The sequence below is a fragment of the Tamandua tetradactyla genome, chromosome 10 (genome assembly GCF_023851605.1).
Source record: "Tamandua tetradactyla isolate mTamTet1 chromosome 10, mTamTet1.pri, whole genome shotgun sequence".
Classification (NCBI taxonomy): Eukaryota; Metazoa; Chordata; class Mammalia; order Pilosa; family Myrmecophagidae; genus Tamandua; species Tamandua tetradactyla.
This window is the reverse complement of record NC_135336.1, coordinates 22,989,071-23,008,994: the sequence shown is the minus strand read 5'-3', so window position 1 is coordinate 23,008,994 and position 19,924 is coordinate 22,989,071. Positions and strand designations below refer to the sequence as shown.

The 19,924-nt window shown below is 39.3% G+C and overlaps 1 protein-coding gene across 3 annotated transcripts in view; it reads right to left on the bottom strand.

Moving 5' to 3' along the window:
• The window catches only part of KPNA1 (karyopherin subunit alpha 1), a 149,252-nt gene extending 132,002 nt beyond the window's left edge, over window positions 1–17,250 (bottom strand). The window contains exons 1-2 of one of the 3 annotated variants that reach the window (XM_077118153.1): window positions 12,345–12,360; window positions 11,703–11,787 (exon numbers count right to left, since the gene is read on the bottom strand). The gene's annotated coding sequence lies outside the window, so the exon portion shown is untranslated. Of the gene's footprint in view, window positions 1–11,702; window positions 11,802–12,344; window positions 12,361–17,062 lie in introns of those variants that run through there. The other 2 variants (XM_077118152.1, XM_077118154.1) reach the window with 2 other exon arrangements.
• Window positions 17,251–19,924: the final 2,674 nt, after the last annotated feature.

Sequence of the window (19,924 nt, the reverse complement as noted above, 5' to 3'; positions counted from 1 at the left end):
ATCTATTCCCTTTGGAGTATGCTGCATTTCTTGGATCTGTAATTTTAAGTCTTTCATAAGAGTTGGGAAATTTTCAGTGATAATTTCCTCCATTAGTTTTTCTCCTCTTTTTCCCTTCTCTTCTCCTTCTGGGACACCCACAACACGTATATTCATGCGCTTCATATTACCATTCAATTCCCCGAGTCCCTGCTCATATTTTTCCTTTGTTTTTTTTCCCTATATTTTCTTTTTCTTGTCAGATTTCAGATGTTCTGTCTTCCAGTTCACTAATCCTATCTTCTGCCTCTTGAAATCTGACATTGTAGGTTTCCATTGTTTTTTTTTTCATCTCTTCTCCCGTGCCTTTCACCCCCAGAAGTTCTGTGATTTGTTTTTTCAGACTTTCGATTTCTTCTTTTTGTTCATGCCTTGCCTTCTTTATATCCTCCCTCAATTCACTGATTTGATTTTTGATGATATTTTCCATGTCTGTTCGTATATTCTGAATTGTTTCAACTCCTGTACTTCATTTGAATTGTTGGTTTGTTTCTTCCACTGCGCCATACCTTCAATTTCCCTAGTATGATTTGTTATTTTTTGCTGATGTCTAGGCATTTAATTACCTTAATTAGTTTATTCTGGAGATTGTTTCCACTTTTTTTACCTAGGATTTTCTTGCTGGATGACTTTGTTGTCTATCTGTTCTTTGACATTCTGTTCAGCTTATTCTGGACTTCTAGCTTAGGCTTCGTTTAATAGATCAGAATTGTCCAGTTCTTGTTTTCTTGCCCTGCTTGTATGTTGCCTTCCTCCCTCCCCGTTAGGAGGGTCTAGTCAGGTGTTATAGACCCCAGCCAGATTTTCCCAGACCAAAATCTCCTGTCAGGAGGAAAGAGTCACCTGCATCAGTTTTCCCTGAGGGTGAGACCTGTCAGATTGAAAGGCTTTCCTATGAAGGCTCTGGGCTCTTTGTTTCCTATCCTGCACAGTATGTGGTGCTTATCTGCCTGCAGGTCCCACCAGCATAAGGTGATACAATACCTTTAACTTCAGCAGACTTTCCCTGCTGGGGGTGTGGTGGAGACAGAGGAGAGGTTGTAGTCTGGCTTTAATTGCTTCACTTTTCCAGACCCTGGTGTGTGAACTCCTTGAAGGAGGGGTTCCACCTGAGTTGGACCCCACCCCTCTCCTGGGAAAGGCACAGGCTCCAGACAAACACTCAAACAATCTTAATTCTGCCTATGCCTGGGGCAGTGGAGGCCCAGAAGCCTTGCAGCTGTATCTAAAGAGCAGTCATGCCGTACAAACAGCCACCAAAATGAAAGAGAAAAATTCTTTTCAGAATAGGACCCCTCTTCCTTGGGTTTCCCAATCAAGAGCTTAAGTTGGTGTGCTGCTCTGTGTATCTCCAGGTCCTATGTACCCTCTCCTTTCCTTCAGGGCCCAGACCTTCTCAAACCCAAAAAAAGTCCGTTTTTTTCTTTTCTTTTTTCTTTTTCCTGCAGCCCTGCCTCCCTCTGCACCACGGCAAAAACCAGCGACCTCAGCTTTTACTCAAGGTTCAGCTGAGCTGGGGGCCTATTTTTAGTAGTCAGAATTTGTTTAATTCCATAATTGAAGTTTGGTTGGGCTCAGCCCCTGCTATTGGTAAACTCTCTTTCCTTTCCCCCTCTGGGAGGCAGCCTGTGGGAGAGAGGAGCCAGCCCCCATGGCTTGGGGAACTCACGGTTCTTGGTAGGCTCGCAGCTGGTCCACCTGGTCCAGACTGGTGTACACTGTGTGTCCGTTCACTGAGGTGGCCCCAGCAGTTGTTCTGTACTGTTCCTGGCTATTTACTAGCTATTCTGGAGGAAGAACTAAATCCCACACCTCGCTAAGCCGCCATCTTGGCCCTCTAAAGGTTAAGATAAATTGAGTAGATTAAAATACTAGTGGTCAATGAGAGGGAGGGGTAAGGGGTATGGTATGCATGAGTTTTTTCTTTTTTATTTCTTTTGCTGGAGAGATGCATATGTTTAAAAAATAATATACAGCTATGTGATGATACTGTGAGCCCTTGATTGTACACCACATATAGAATGGTTGTATGTCAAGAATCTTTCTATGTTTGTTTGACAATAAAAATATTTATTTAAAAAAATTCTACACAAAATAAGCATCAGTTACCCATTCTCTACCATCATTCTATTTTCTGGTAGCCTATATCAACTCCATGAGTTTGTTCATTACATTTAATTCATATTAGTGAGATGACACAATATTTGTCCTTTTGTGTCTGGCTTATTTCACTCAACACAATGTCTTCAAAGTTCATCCAAGCTGTCACAGCATCACGCTTTCATTCCTTCTTTCAGATGAATAATATTACATCATGTTTATATGACAATTTCTTAAACCGCTCATTGGTTGACTGATTACTATTATCTTTTGGCAATTTTGAATGCTGCGATGATCAACCATGTACATACAACTGCTTGCCTCCTTGCTTTCAGTTCTTTTGGGGGTTACTCGGTCATTATGGTATATTAAAATTTCTGAGGAATTATCAAAATGTTCCACAGGAGCTGCACCATTTTACAATCCCACCAGCAGTAAATAAGCATTTCTATTTCTCCACATCCTCTCCAACACTTCCTGTTTTCTGATTGTTTAACACTGGCCATTCTAGTAGGTATAAAATGATATTTCATTGTGAAGTTTTGCTTCTCATTGTGGTTTTGATTTGCATTTCCCTAACAGCTAGTGAAGCTGAGCATCTTTTCATGTGCTTATTGGCCATTTTTATGTCCTCTTTGGAAAAATGTTTTTTCATCTTTTACTCATTTTTAAACTGGTTTGTCTTTTTATTGTGGAATTAAAGGATTTCTTAAATATTCTAAATATTGAACGTTTATTGTTTGTGTTTCAAATATTTTTTCCCATTGAGTAGGATGCCTATTCACTTTCTTGACAAAGTCCTTTGAATACTTTTGTATTCAGTTTTGAAGAGGCCACCTGTGCTGGTTTGCAAGGATGTATGTACCCTAGAAAAGCCATGTTTTAATCAAAACCCCATTTCATAAAGGTAGAATAACCCCTATTCAAGACTGTATGTTTGAAACTGTAATCAGATCATCTCCCTAGAGATGTGATTTAATCAAGAGTGGTTGTTAAACTGGATTAGGTGATGACATGTCTCCACTCATTTGGGTGGGTCTTGATAAGTTTCTGGAGTTCTATAAAAGAGGAAACATTTTGGAGAATAAGAGATTCTGAGAGAGCAGAGAAGGACGCAGCCATGAGAAGCAGAGTCCTCCAGCCAGTGACCTTTGGAGATGAAGAAGGAACATGCCTTCTGGGGAGCTTCATGAAACAGGAAGCCAGGAGAAGCTAGCAGATGATGCCATGCTCACCATGTGCCCTTCCAGATGAGAGAGGAGCTCTGATCGTGTTCACCATGTGCCTTTCCAGATGAGTCAGAAATTCTGATTGTGTTCACCATATGCCCTTCCACTTGAGAAAGAAAACCTGAATTTCATCGGCCATCTTGAACCAAGGTACCTTTTCCTGGATGGATGCCTTTCATTGGACATTTCTATAGACTTGTTTTAATTGGGACATTTTCTCAGCCGTGAACTGTAAACTAGCAACTTATTAAATTCCCCCTTTTAAAAGCCATTCTGGGCGGGCCGCGGTGGCTCAGCGGGCAAGAGTGCTTGCCTGCTATGCCGGAGGACCCCGGTTCGATTCCCAGCCCCAGCCCATGTAAGAAACAAACAAACAAACAAAATATAATAAAACAAGAAAAAATGTTTAAAGATGTCTCCCTTTCTTCCTCCCTTCCTTCCTTCCATCCTTCCTTCCTTCTCTCTGTCTTTCCTTCCTTTAAAAAAAAAAAAAAAAAAAAAAAAAGCCATTCTGTTTTTGGTATATTGCATTCCAGCAGCTAGCAAACTAGAACACCACCTATATGTATTTTTTTCTTCCATTGCTTGTGCTTTACATGTGAGATCTAAGAAACCACCTCCAACCACCAAGATGCTTCCCTACATTTTCTTCTAAGAATTTTATGGTCCACGATTTTATATTTAGATCTTTGATGCATTATGAGTTGTTGTATAAGGCGTGAGATATGGGTCCTCTTTCATTTCTTTGCATATGGCTAGTCGGTTCTCCCAAGACCATTCATTGAAAAATTGTTCTGTCCCAGCTGAGCAGACTTGGCAGCCTTGTCAAAAATTAATTGACCATAGATGTGAGGATCTAGTTCTACATTCTCAATTTGATTCCATAGGTCAACATATCTATCTTTATGTCAGTATCATGCTGTTTTAACCACTGCAGCTTAGAAATATTCTTTAAAACCAGGAAGTATGAGTCTTCCAACTTCATTCTTTTTCAAGATATTTTTGGCTATTTGGAGTCCTTGTCCTTTCAAAAAATGTGATAACTGGATTTTCTGTTTCTTCAAAATAGGCTGTTGGGATTTTGCTGCACGTGTAAATCAATTTCGGTAGAACAGACATCTTAACAACATTTAGCCTTCTAATCCATGAACAAAGAATGTCCTTCCATTTATTTAGTCTTTTATTTCTTTTGACAATGTATTGTAGTTTTCTGTGTAACAGGTCCTTTACATCCATGGTGAGATTTTTACCTAGATTCTTGTTTCTTTCTGTTACCATTGCAAATGGAATTTTTTTTCTTGATTTTCTCCTCCAATTGTCCATTGCATTTAGAAACATTACTGATTGCTCCATCTCATGGGAATATCTGCCAGGCTCTGCAACTCCAAACATGTGTCAGCTCTGAAGCGATTTGTCTCCTGGGGCTTCTACATTTCCAAACTTCTGCATCTGCATTTGCATCTATTTTAGCTCTCTCCAAAATACTTCCCCTTTTAAAGGACTCCAGTAAACTATTCAAGACATACCTTAACTAGGCAGAGTCACATCTCTATTTAATCAAACGGCCATACCCACAAAGGGGTGTGCCACATCTCCATGGAAGTAATCTAATAAAAAGGTCACACCCACAATTCAATGGGTCAATCTCCATGAAAACAAACTAACCAACGGTTTCCACCCTACAATACTGAATCAGAATTAAAGGACATAGCTTTTCTGGGGTACACAATACTTTCAAACCATCACAATTACCTAGATCATTTTATGAAGCCAACATCACCCTAATCAAAGACAGATAAAGATATTATAAAGATATTACAAGAAAAGAAAATTACAGCCCAATCTCTTTAATGAATATAGACGCAAAAATTCTCAACAAAATGCTTGCAAATCAAATACAACAGTATATTAAAAGAATTATACACTAAGACATATAATAGTCACTATTAAACAATCAGAAAAGGTGGGTTTTATTCCAAGTATGCAAGGTGGTTCAACAACAATATACCTTGTTAAGAAACTGAAGTAGAAAAACCATAATATCATCTCTATTGATGCAGAAAGGGCATTTAATGAAATCCAGCATCTTTTCTTGATAAAGACACTTTGAAAGATAGGAATCGAAGGAAACATCCTCAACATGATAAAGGACATATATGAAAGCAGCCATAACTAACACTGTACACATGATGAAATAATGAAAGCTTTCCCCCTAAGGTCAGGAATAACACAAAGATGCCCGGTCACCACTGTTTTAACATTTTGCTTGTTTTGTGTTGTTTGTCTTAGTGTTTTTTAATCAGAGGATTTCTTTAAATATTTCGAATATCAAACCATTATCATATATATGGTTTCAGACGTTTTCTCCCTTTGTGTAGGCTGTCATTTTACCTTCATGATGAAGTCCTTTGAGGCACAAAGTTTTTAATTTTGATGAGGTTCCATTTATTTTAACTATTCTTTTTCTTTTGTTGCTTGTGATTTCGGTGTAAAGTCTAAGAAACCACTGCCTAACACAAGGTCCTGAAGATGATTCCCTTTGCTTTCTTCCAGGATTGTTATAACTCTGGCTCTTACATTCAACTCTTTGATCCATTTAGGGTTTATTTTTGTACCTGGTAAGAAGTACAGGTTTACCTTCACACTTTTGCAAATTGACATCCAGTTTTCTTTTTTTTTATGGTAAACCTTAACAAGCAAACACATAAACATTCTTCACACACAAACATTTTATGGTAAACAACCAATGGCTCACAATACCACATAGTTGAGTATTCACTACCATGATAATTTTTTTGAACATTTGGATCACTCCAGAAAAAGAAATAAAAATAAAAATAGAAAAAACTCCTACATACTGTACCCCTTACCCTCCCTCTCATTGACCACTAGTATTTCAATCTTCTCAATGTAACCTCTATTTCCCCATTATTTGCTTATTTTCATCTATTTTTTTTACTCATCTGTCCATACCCTAGATAAAAGAAACAGACACAAGGTTTTCACAATCACACAGTCACAGTAAAATCTGTATCATTACATAGTCATCTTCAAGAAATATAGCTACTGGAACATAGCTCTACAGTTTCAGGTACTTCCTTCTAGCCACTCCAATATACCATAATGTAAAAAGCAGTTATCTATATAATGTGTAAGAATAACCTCCAAGATAACCTCTCAACTCTGTCTGAAATCTCTCAGCCACTAACACTTTGTTTTGTCTCATTTCTATCTTCCCCCTTTTGATTGAGAAGGTTTTCTCAATCCCTTGATGCTGAGTCCCAGCTCATCCCAGAACTTCTTTCCCACATTGCCAGGGAGTTTAACACCCCTAGCAGTCATGTCCCACATAGGGGGGGAGGGCGGTGAGTTCACTTGCTGGGTCAGATTAGCGAAAGAGAGAGGCCACATCTGGGCAACAAAAGAGGATCTGTGGGGGTAACTCTCAGGCCTAATCTTAAGTAAACTTAGCCTATCCTTTGCAGGAATAAGTTTCATAGGGACAAACCCAAGATCAAGGACTTGGCCTATTGATTTGGTTGTCCCCACTGCTTATGAGAATATCAAAAATTCTACAAATGGGGAAGTTGAGTATTTCCCTTTTTCTCCCCATTCTCCAGTGGAAATCTGCAAATACTTTTTTATTCACTGTCCAAATCACTCTGGGATTTATAGGGGCATCGCACTAACCTCAACAATCTGACAAAATCTCATGCCCTATTCAAGATTCCATGTACCTATGGCATTCAAGTAAATTGACCATACGAGTTAAATTAAGAAATGCACTACCCAAATATGAATTTTGCACCAAATAAACATCTTTCCCTTTACTCCCACACATGAGTTGAAGTTTTAAAATATGGATGATATCATGCTTTACCCAGTCTTCTGATATACCTTAGTCCTATCCAGATCAGCTTCATTCATATCGCTACTCGATGTCTGATCACTTTTTCAACTTTCTGAACAGTTTCTGTACAGGGCACCTGTACAGAAGACTTTCATAGCTTTCATAGCCTTCATGTATGAAGACTTTCATAGCTTCAGAGTGCTAACTCTTAGTCTCAGGTGTCACATAAATACCTGAAGTTTCTGGGAAAGACCATATTATATGCAAACATCTCAGTATCCGAGAATTTAGAATTAACAGTTACACCTCCTGAATATATATGACTGCAGTAAGAGCTTACAAGCTAGGACCCTTTACAATATGCCCCAATCTGATATTCCATGCTCTCAACTTTAGTTCACATAATTGAAGCAAAATATTTGTCTTTTTCTTCCTGACATTTCATTCAACATACAGCTCTTAAGGTTCATTCATCTAATTGCATGCCTCACAACTTCATTCTTTCTTGTGGCCTCTCAGTAGTCCACTGTTATGTATACACCATAGTTTCCCCCTCCATTCCTCATTCGTTGTAGCCTTAGGCCACCTCCATTCATTGTGGATGAAGAATACTGCTGCTAGAAAAACCAGTGTGCAAATGTCCATTCATGCCCCCCCCCCACTCACTCCAGGCACAAACTGAGCAGCGGGGTTTCAGGGTCATATGGCAAACCTACCCCTAGCCTCCTGTGAAACCACCACATAGTCCTCCAAGAGGCTTGTGCTGGTTTGAAAGGACGTATGTACCCTTGAAAAGCCATGTTTTAATCAAAATCCCATTTTGTAAAGGCAGAATAATCCGTATTCAATACTATATGTAATTAGATCATCTCCTTGGAGATGTAACCCAGTCAAGAGTGGTGGTTAAACTGGATTACGGAAGATGTGTCTCTACCCATTTGGGTGGGTCTTGACTGATTTACTGGAGTCCTATAAAATGAAGATGAAGAAGGAAAATGCCTCCTGGGGAGCTTCATGAAACAGGAGAGAAAGCTAGCAGATAACACCTCACTCATCATGTGTCCTTCCAGCCGAGAGAGAAATTGTGACTTTCACCATATGCCTTCTCACCTGAGAGAGAAACCCTGAACTTCATTGGCCTTCTTGAACCAAGCTTTCCCTGAATGCTTTTGATTGAACACTTCTATAGACTTGTTATAACTGGGACTTTTTCTCGGCCTTAGAACTATAAACTAGCAACTTATTAAATTCCCCATTTTTAAAAGCCATTCCGTTCCTGGCATATTGCATTCCGGCAGCTAGCAAACTAGAACAGGACTGTACCTCTCAATTCCCTACCAACAGTGAATAGGCACATCTCTTTCTCAACATTTTCTCTAGCACTTGTTTTTCTCTGTTCATTTTCAAACAGTTTTATTCACACATTATACAATCCAGTTTAAGTGTATAAATATGCCTTTGCCACCATACTCTATCTGATTTCCTTTTATTTCACAAAGAATCCATACCTCTTTCCCAATCTCTCCACCTGCTGACATTTAGTTTTGGCATAGTGCCTTTGTTATATTCACTGGAAGCATATTACAATGTTACTGTTGACCATAGATCCTAGATTGCATTGACTGTACTTTTTCCCATATACCATCTATTTTCAACACCCTACAATCTTAACATTCTTTTGTTCTTCCTCATGCAAAAACATTTTTTAATTTGTACATTTAATCACCATCATTGTACACTATAAGCATTCCTAAATTATACCATTTCAGTCTTTATCCTCTATCTTTCCTTCTGGTTTCATATATGCCCCCAGCCCTTCTCCCTCTATTACACTCACATTCACTAACATGAGTTTTTGAAGAGACTATTCTTTCCCAATTGAGTTGCTTTTCCCAATTGAGTTGGCCATAAATGGAAGGGTTCATTTCTGAGCTCTCAATTCAATTCCATTGGTCTTTATGTCTGCCCTGGCCAGTCCCACAATGCTTTCATTACTGTGGCTTTGTAACAAGTTTTAAGATTGGGAAGTGTGATTCCTCCAACTTTATTCTTCTTTTTCAAGATGGGTTTAGCTTTCAGGTCCCTTACCTTTCATATAAATTTGATGGCTGGCTTTTCCATTTCTGCAGAGGTTATTGGGATTGCACTGAATCTGTAAAGCACTTTGGGTAGAACTGCCAAACCGTGGGATTTTCATAATATCCTTTATATGCTGAGGTAATTACTTTCCATTCTTCTTCTTGAGCCTTTTCTTCATGAAACGTGTAATATTTTGTCAAGTGTTTTTCTGAGTCTATTGTTATGACAGGTGATTTCTATTTTCTATCTACTGATATGATGTATTACATTAATTGGTTTTCAGATGTTGTACCAACTTTCCATTACTCGGATAACTCTCTTGCACGTGGTGTATAATTCTTTTTATATATTGCTGAATTCAGTTTGCTAGCATTCATAAGAATGGTCTGTGGTTTCCTTATTGATTATAAAAAGGGAAAGATACTTTGATAGTGGGGAAGCCTGGCAGATACCACCTTAACTAACCGGTCAGAACTGCCACCAGCAGTAATGGGATAAATGGACATCCAGATGTAATGCACTAAGAAGAACATCTCATCGCTTGTGTGGTAAAAAGCCAAAACTGTATAATCCAAATGTAATAGTGAAGAAACACAAAATGAACTCTGAGGGAAGTTCTACAAGAAAATCTGTAGATTTTCTCTAAACTTTCTAAATGCCAATGACATGAAAGACATAGAAAGTAAGGAGTCATTCTATATTAAAGGAGGCTAAAGAGACCAAAGAACCAAGGGTAACATATGAACAGAGAATTTCTTTTGCTATAAAAGACATTATTGGGCCAATTATGAAAATTTGAGTAATATCTGCCTGGAATAATAACCCATACCAACCTCTGAAATCTGTTCTACAACCAATTACTGCAATGTACTTTGAAATTTATTGCTTTTATGTGTATATGTTATTTAAAGAGGAGAAGAAAATAAACAAATAAATGAAGAGGAGGAGGAGCATAACAGAGAAGATAGGATTTAGAAAGAAGTGTGACTGCTGAATTATCATATTGATATTTCTGTTGGTCTCCAGTGTCTTGGAACATCTAGAAGAAAAACTGAAAAATCATGGAATTATAACCCATACCAAATTTTAAAATCTGTTCTAACTACTTGTTAAAATGTACTTGGAAATTTATTACTTTTTTGTATATGTTATTTTTCACAATAAAAAAAAATTTTTTTAAAAAGTATTGGCAAAGTTCGAACTGCAGAAAAAAAATATGGAACTATTAAATTTTGTCACCAGGGAAATCCCTGTTACTGTCTCAAACTCCCAAGTTAATAGGTTTGATCTTGAGGCTTGCTCTTATGAAGCTTATCTCTGTAGCAGATAAGCTAAACCCACCTTTAGTTATTCCTAAGGGTTACTTCCAAAACACCTTTTTGCTGCTCAGCTGTGGCCTCTCTCTCTAAGCCCAACTCCGCAAGAAAAATCGTTACCCTCCTCCTTACGTGAGTATCCAGGGGTGATAAGGTAGGACATGACTCCCAGGAATGAGCCTGGCCCTGGCACCATGGGAATGACAATTTCTTCCTGACCAAAAAACGGAAATAAACTTAACAAAATAAGGTATCAGTGGCTAAAAGAATTCAAACAGAGCTGAAAGGCTATTATGGAGGTTACTCTTTTCTTATGCAAGCTTCAGCTAGGTATTGCTATTTGCCATGGTAGCCAAGCCCCAACCAAAGCCATTCCTGCTAACCCTAAAGAACACTTAGGGCTCTCTCTGAGAAGTTTCAAACACTAAAATTACTTTCCAGAAACCTAAAACCTCCAGATGGTTCCTAGGCCAGATAAGTCCTAAAACCCAGAGGGGCCAGCCTCTCTAAGAACATCAACTAGTTCCATTCTCCTAGCTCATATCATTGATATTCCTTTCCAACATGAAAGAATGGGCACAGCCCAAACAGCCCTAAAGATTGGGAGAAGGATCAAGGGAGAAGGAAGAGTTATAACAGAGAAGACAGGATTTAACAAATGAGTATAACTGTGGAATCATCATATTGCTATTTATTTCAGTCTCCAGTGTCTTAGAGCAGCTGGAAAGAAAAATCTGAAATTGTGGAACCACAACCTATACCAAACTCTGAAATCTATTTTATAGCAAATTGTTACAATGTACCCTGAAATTTATTGCTTTTTTTGTATATGTGCAATATTTCACAATAAAATATGTTAAAAAAAAATGACTGGACAGCCATAAGGTTACCAAATATCCAGGAAAACCTTACCTTTGCTCCTAGAGTTGCCATAGCAAAGTACCACAAACTGCATGACTTAATACAACAGAAATTTATTGTCTCACACTCTGGAGGTTAGAACTCCAAAATCAAGTATCAACAGACAGGCTCTATCTGAAACCTGCAGAGAAGAATTCTTCCTTGCTTCTTCCGACTGCCGGCACTTACCAGCGATCCTTAGTATTCCTTGGCTCTGTCTTCACATGGATTTCCTGTGTCTGTCTGGGTCTCTTCTCCCCTTCTTATAAGAATACTAATTATATTGGATTAAGGGTCCACCTTATTACAATATGGCCTCATTCTAACTTAACTAATTCCACCTGCAATGACTCTATTTCTAAATAAGGTCACATTCACAGATATTGGGAGTTAGGACTTGAACATATCTTCTGGGTGGGGGGCACTATTCAACTCATAACAGCCTCGACTGAAGACAGCAATGGAAAGAAAGAAACAAAGAGGCTTGGAGGAAATGGAGCACTGAGGAAAGCGAAAGAAAAATAATATATTTATGTATCACTAATATCCTCAGAAGGATTACAGCATCCATGAAACAATATAAAGATACTGTAACATAAGAATAAATGTGAAGAAGTTTAAAATATAGATAGAAAAAAATTTTTTTAATTCAATAGAAGGGTTGGCAAATAATGCTGAGGAAATCTTGCAGGAAATGAAAAAGAAAAGATCAACTTAAAATTCCAAATACAAATAGTACAAATTCCAAAAAGAAAGAACAAAGAAATTGATGAGGAAGAGATTATCAGAGAAAATGCATCAAATTTAGAATATTTACTCAATGAAAGATACAATGGGGTGGGCCACAGTGGCTCACTGGCAGAGTTCTTGCCTGCCATGCCAGAGACCTGGGTTCAGTTCCCGGTGCCTGCCAATAAACAAAATTAACAGAAAGATGATGGGCTGCGAGAAGATATTTTCCAAGTTTAAAATCCATAGACCATTACAATTTAACCTCCCCAAGGAACTTCAGCAAACTAATAAGGCAGGATACCCAAAGGGAAGATGAAAAATCAGAAATTATCAAACAGGAAAACAAAAATTGATTAAAAAGAGAGGCTCAAACTCTTTAGTGATGAGTTTGTAATGATAAAAATATAAACTGAATGAAAATACCACTTTATATTCATTAAACTGGCAAAAATTTGAAAGTTTAAAAAGAAAAAGTACTGGAAAAGGTGTGAGCAAACATGTCTGCACTGCCACTAGCACGTAAACTAGTTCTTCCATTCTTTGACCCAGGAATCCTACTACTAGGTATATATTCCAGAGAATTTCTCACACAAGTCCATAGGGATGTACAAATAAAAGTATATTTACCACAGCATATTCGTGATGGCAGAAAGGCAACTCAGGTGTTGTGCTGGTTTGAAAGTGCTGTGTACCCAGAAAAGCTATCTCCTTTAATCCTGATTCAATACTGTAGGGTGGAAATCTTTGATTAGTTTGTTTCCATGGAGAATGACCCACTCAATTGTGGGGGTGGCCTTTGCTTAAAAGGTGATGTGACTCTGCCCATTCAAGAGGTCTTGATTAGTTTACCGGAGTTCTTTAAAAGAGGAAACATTTTGGAGAAACCTCAGATGCAGAAGCCCCAGGAGACACAGATGGTTGGAGTGCCAACAGAGAGAACTGACACCTAGACATGGATGTTTGGAGATGCAAAGCCCAGCAGATGTTGCCATGGGCCTTCCCATGAGATGTTAAGCAAGCCAAAACCCAAAGTTGTGTTCCAGAGGAGCTAAGTGAAAGCCCAAAGACTTAAAAGGAAACCATGGCATCAGAAGCTGGAAATGGAACCAGGAACAAGGACCAGCAGACACCAGCTATGTGCCTTTCCATGTGACATACACTGGCCTTTCTTGAGTCAAGGTAACTTTTTCTGGATGGCTTAGTTTGGACATTCTTATGGCCTCAGAACTGTAAACTTGTTAATAAATTTCCTTTTTAAGAGCCATTCCATTTCTGGTATATTGCATTTTAGCAACAGTAGCGAACCAATACAAGTGTCAATCATTAGGGAATGAGAAGTAAAATGTGGTAGATTCACATCATGGAAGTCTACATCAGGCACAACTATATGTACAAACAACAAACAGAAAGATCCCCAAAACAATGGTGAGTTAAAAAAAAAATAAGAAGCAAGACAAAGTCTATAGCACAACAGATAAACTAAACCCACACATAAATACACTCCAAATATATTTCACAATGATACATATATAATCAGAGTATCTATCAACCACAATGGAGTGGGTGCCTATGGGAAAGGACAATGAAAGCAGGGCTCAGAAAAGAAAGAAAAACAATTTTAAAACAACTTGTACTGGCTAATGACAGCATGTCAAGAACTGAAAGGCATAATTAACTCTAAAATTCTTTCTACCTGAGATTCAGAAGAAAACATAATAAAAGAAATATCCCAGAACTAAAGGCTATAAATTCCCCTCTTGTAAGGGCCCATGGAGTTCACTTAACTGAACAAAGACCCATACCAAGGCACATCACCATGAAATTTCAGGGGTTAAAAAAAAAAATTCCTAAAAACTTGGGAGGAGGTCACTTACCAATAAAGAAGAAATACAATGGCTTTGGCTTTCAACAGAAGCCAGAAAATAACAGTGCTATAACTTCAAAACTTTGAATAAAAATAACTTTTAGACTAGAATCTTATGTGATGAATAAGCAGACTTATTCTTGTACACGAAGGGCAGCATTATTCTTGTTATGTGAAGATAATCCCCGTCATCCACATGCTGGATTACTGGCTGCTTTCAAGAACTGTCCCAGTTAGTCTACAACAATAGAACTATTTTTTCACTTAGGTTTGTTTTCTAGGGTTGTACTATCTTAGAAATAACAACAACTGTATATCCCATCAGACTTTATCCAGGCTTTTTCACTGACCTCAAAATTTTCTATTGCAGGCTTTTTCTGACCCCCATCCTGCCCCCACTCCCACCCAGATGACTTAGGACAACCTCCTACTCACTGCAGCAAGACAAGAGTGAAATCGCCCCAAATCAGCTAATTTAACTGTTTACCTTTTCCAATGTTTTCTCCATTTTTATGGCTGAATTCATAATACCCTAAAAAGTACAGAAAGCTCTTACAACAAAATAAAAAGGAAAATGAGATTTTTTTAGTTTGTTTGGTTTTTTCTCTTTACAAGAGATTTTTAAATTCACTAAATAATCTTTATTTGCATGACCAACCAAAAGTCATAACTGCACAGTATTTATATTCTTTTAAAAAAAATTGATGGACTTACAAAGGCAGAGACATCACAAAAAATGATCAAGACTTTATTTTTTCATTAATTCAACACTGCTAAAATGCTGGAGACAAAAAGATAATTCTTATCTTGAAATGAAAGGGAAAAGATAAAATATGGAAGAGCAAAAGAGAACAAAGAACAAAACAACTGAGCACAATTCTAGACTATTTAGCATAAAGTAAGTTATAATATAGTTGAGGCTAAGGAAAATTACAAAAACTGAACACAAGTTAGCTCTGATGAGCCTCCTGAAAGCCAAAGTATAAAAAGAAGCAGGATGACTTACAAAACAATCATGCTCTAATAAAAAGCAGTTATTTGCTTAAAACAAAGAAAAAGTCCTAGCACTACACTCTTTAGATGTTGTCTCTAAGGTCCCTATTTTATAAGAAGTAAATTAGAAACAGTATCTTGGACAGCAATGGAACAAGATTTTTTCCGTGTTGTCCCTTCTTATATACCCAATCCTAGGTAAAAATCAAGGTGCAAAATATTAATAGTTCTGTGAAGAAATGTTGACAAGAAGCTAAAGTAACATAATGCAAAAAGTATAATGATTTCAAGTGATGGGTTTATTTCTGTCATTGGGTTTATTCTAGGTTTCTACAAATGTAATATTTTGTTTCCCTGCTGGACTCTAAGCTTCTCAAGGCTTATGTTGTCTGCTTCCATTTAATAATATGTCATGCAGATATTATTTGTATTGCTAGTCTTCCCTGCTACACTGTAAATGCAATGAGGACAGGGACAATATGTCTTGATCAGGACTATATCCCCAGCTCCGAGCAAAGAATCACTCCATAGTATTTGCTGAATGGATTAAAAAAAGAAAACACAACCAAGAAGTATGTAAGCAGAGGGGTAGGTCTTAAAATGGCAGTGATTTGGGGTGGTAAAACTGGTTCCAACAAAAGCTGGTTGACCTTAAGTAAGTTAATTTCTCTGACATACAATGTTTTCATCTGTAAAATAGGAAAAGTTAGTATATCATCTATTTCAGAGTTATTACAAGCATTAAATACGTAAATAAAATATGTAAGGTATTATAAGCATTAAATATGTAAATAAAAGATGTAAAAAAAAAAGCTCAATAAATATTAATTCCTGTACTTTCTCTCAAGACCTCCATCTTAAAATCATCAGTACCTTCCAAGAATAATTTTTTTTCAATAAAAGCCCAATACAGCACATTCGCACTTTTCTCTGGGAAAGAAAACAAAAAAAAACAAAATTTTATCTCTTTAATCTTTAAAATGGGAGGAGGGTGGAACAACTTCTGGTTATTTTCAAAATATTACAAAAGCAAGAACAATGTAAAGAATTAATCTTGAAACAACTACTGCTAAGAAATAGGGGGTTGGGGGAACCGTCAATTTTTTTTTTAAAGGATGAAAAGCTATTAATACAATTTAACACTTTTAGAAAAATATTTTGCAATTGCTTCTAAGTTTAAGCCTTACCCTTTCCTTTATAAGTGGAACATTAAGTACATTCACTCCACCCTAAGTCGTTCCTTCGTGACATGACAACTTCCCCGACTCCACTCGTCCCTCAGTTTTCTCCTCACATTCTGAGCTTAATCTTATACTTCGCTGTTTCCCCCGTTTCACCACTTACATACGATATGAACACACGAAGTTCTGTAATTCCTATAATTACCACACCCCTGTCAGCCGCTTCAGGCCCATGTTGTTATGACATTTGTAAACTGCAGTCCCGCTCACCCCACCCCAACCTCCGGCTCCGGCTATAACTTGTGAATTCCCAAGATGGTCCCTTCCTGTCTCGGTGAGGATTTTTACACGCCACCCCGACACTTTCCTGCCTCTGTCACAGTACTCTGCGGCGCCCACCCCCGCCCCTCGCCGGCTCGCGCCCAGCCGCGGCGCAAGCTCCGCGCGCGCCTACTCCCCGCCCCGCTGACTCTGCGCCCCGCAGTCCCCGTGCCGCTTCCAGCTCCGCGGCCGCGCCGCCCCGCCTCGACCGGCGCTCCTGACGGCGATCACACTAGCACTCCCCACCCCCACCCTCCCCTCAGCCGGCCGCGCGGCCGTTAGGACAGCCGGGCTCGTGACGCACGGACACGCCAGGAGTGCCCGGCCTCAGAGACCCGAGCTCGAGACCCAGCCGGCGCCCGACCTCGTCCCCGGGCCTCACCCGGGTCCCTACGAGAACTGCCCGGGTTCGCCTGCGGGAGGGGGAGGGGCCGGGACTACAGGGTCCCCGCACTCACCAGGCTCAAGGCAACCGATCCCGGTGCCAGTGGTGGAGCCGCACGCTCGCCGGCCGTGCCTCTCCTGCGCAACCCTGAGGAGCTGGTCTCGCGCCTCAGCGGTGCTCACCAGGCCTCTCTCTCCGCCGCCGCGCACCGAGGAGCAAGACCCTGATCAGCCGGCGTTCGCAGCGCGCTTGCGTGAAGGGACCAGCCCACGCGCCTGCGCGGGTCCCACCACTTCCACCGCTGCAGAGGCTGCCGGGAGATGTAGTCTGCCTAAGATCTTACTTGACCCACCACGCCATTAGTCCCGAATCAGTACGGAGTTGGGGGTCCGGGAAGGATCTCGCTGAGGACGAGGTTTGTAGTCAATGGAAAAGGTTGGAGAATCGTAGAAGAGTGACAGTGAGACGGTACTTCTTACGCGGAATTGCAAAATCATGTTTACAAACCTGTCTTCACTAAGCTCTTCGAAGGGCGGATAGAGCCCCACTCACTCCTTTATATCTAGCCTCCAACATGGTAGATACCTAATACATGTTTACTGTACGAATGATGGAATGATTGAAGCACGGGGGAGTATTTTAAAAATATTAAAAGTGAGTGGCCTCACGTCTAAGAAGGCGTTCGCTTGCTGCACGTTTGCAGGAATTGTGGATTCCATTTTTAATTCTCTTCCATCCTCTTTACCTGATAATGTATGAATAAATGATTTGTTTTTTAAATTAAGAAACTAAGTGAAACAAAACACTGGTTTTACTCTCACTAAGTACTCTCAAGCGATAATTTGAGGCAAATAATTATTAGTTAAATGTGGGGAAGCAGTGGCTCCAAAAGAAAAAATGAAGCCACCTCAGCAGAGGTACGAAATAGAAAGTCTCACAGATGACGTGGTTTATCAAATCAATTTTATGGAAACGCCGAGAAACTAAGGAAAAGAGATGGATGGTGTAGGTTAGCACACTTATAAGTGGTAGAGGGTGGGCACTGGGGAAACCTGCACTATCTGCGGTTCGTATGTCCAGGACAACGTCCGTATCTCCCGGATCTGTCTCTGCCACGTGAGCCTTCCCACTGACAATATATTTACGTAGATAAGAACTGAAGTTTGAACAAGGGAGCTGGGGCAAGACAACGTGTTCTATGGGAGACACTTAGGGATTTGTATGCCTGCTCAAACTAGGGTAAGAGCAGATCACCTTATTCCAGTCAGATACTTGGATTGTTCAAAGGTGGACTTCAGTCTTTGTGAAGGCTAGTTCATTTCCAGTTCGCTCTTACACCCAGCTATGGTATAGCTCCCAAGTGTTGCAACCAAACGTCTGGGGTATTACCAGGGCCTCTCCTTGGCCCCACATACCCACCTCTTTAAAACAGCTCAAAACTCAGTTTTTTGGTCACTTCTTTCAAAATTAGTAGGCACATCAAGTGGAAAAGAGGTGGCAAATGTCAGACACACCTCTCATGACTTCCCTTTACTTCAGATTTTGGACCCACAATTTTTTACATTAGTAGCTTTTCAGTGCCTTTATGTTTTTTCTTTTAAACTTTTTTTTTAATATAACATGCATACAAACGAAAGAAAAGCAATGATTTTCAAAGTACGCTTCAACAAGTAGTTACAGAACAAATTTCAGTGTTTGTTATGGTTTACCATTCCACTATTTCAGATTTTTCCTTCTAGCAGCTCCAAAACACTGGAAGCTAGAAGAAACCACCCCCTTTTCTTTCTTTTTTTTTTTTTTTTTTGTGAAAAATAACATATAAACAAAAAAGCAATAAATTTCAAAGTACGTTGCAACAGTTAGTCGTAGAACAAATTTCAGAGTGTGGTATGGGTTACAATATCGCAATTTTAGGTTTTTACTGCTAGCTGCTCTAAGATACTGGAGACTAAAAGAAATAACAATATTTTAATTCAGCAATCATACTCATTGGTTAAACCTGACCTCTGTATAACTCCATCATCACCTTTGACCTATCTCCCACTCCTTAGGGATATTTGGGCTATGCCCATTCTAACTTTTTCATGTTGGAAGGGGCTGTCAATAATATGGGATGGGGGATGGAACTAGTTGATGTTCTGGAGATGCTGGCCCCTCTGCATATCAGGACTTATCTTGTCCAGGGACCTATCTGGAAGTTGTAGGTTTCTGGAAAGTTACCCTAGTGCTTGGAAGCTTTGTAGAATCTTATATAATGCCCTAGGTATTCTTTAGGATTGCTGGAATGTTTTGGGTTGGGGGTTGGCAAGGTATGGTAGGCAGCAATGTCTAAACTGAAGTTTGCATAAGAGTGGCCTCCAGAAGTAGGTCACTATTTGAACTCTCTCAGCCACTCATACCTTATTTGTTCCACTTCTTTTCCCTTTTTTGGTCAGGATGGCATTGTTGATCCCACAATACCACGGCCAGACTCATGCTGGCAGGAAGACTTTCACCCCTGGATGTCATGTCCCACTTGGGGGCAGGGTGGGGGATCAATGATTTCACTTGCAGAGTTAGGCTTAGAGAGAGAAAGGTCACATCTAAGCAACAAAACACCTTTGGAGGTGACTCTTAGGCATACCTATAGATAGGTTAAGTTTCTCCACTACATACATAAGTTTCACAAGAGCAAGCCTCAAGATCAAGGGCTTGGCCTATTGATTTGGGTGTCCCTACTGTTTGACACAGTATCAGGGGTTTTCCTGGTGGTAAAGTTTAATAGTTTCATATTTTTTCTCTCATCCCTCAGGGGACTTTGCCAATACTTTTGATCATCTGCTTAATATACTCTGGGATGTATCCAGGCATTACATTAAGCTATACAGGATTAAAGGCCCTCATTCTTATCCTGGGCTCCCTCTGTTGGATTGTTTAAATGATCTATCCAGACAGG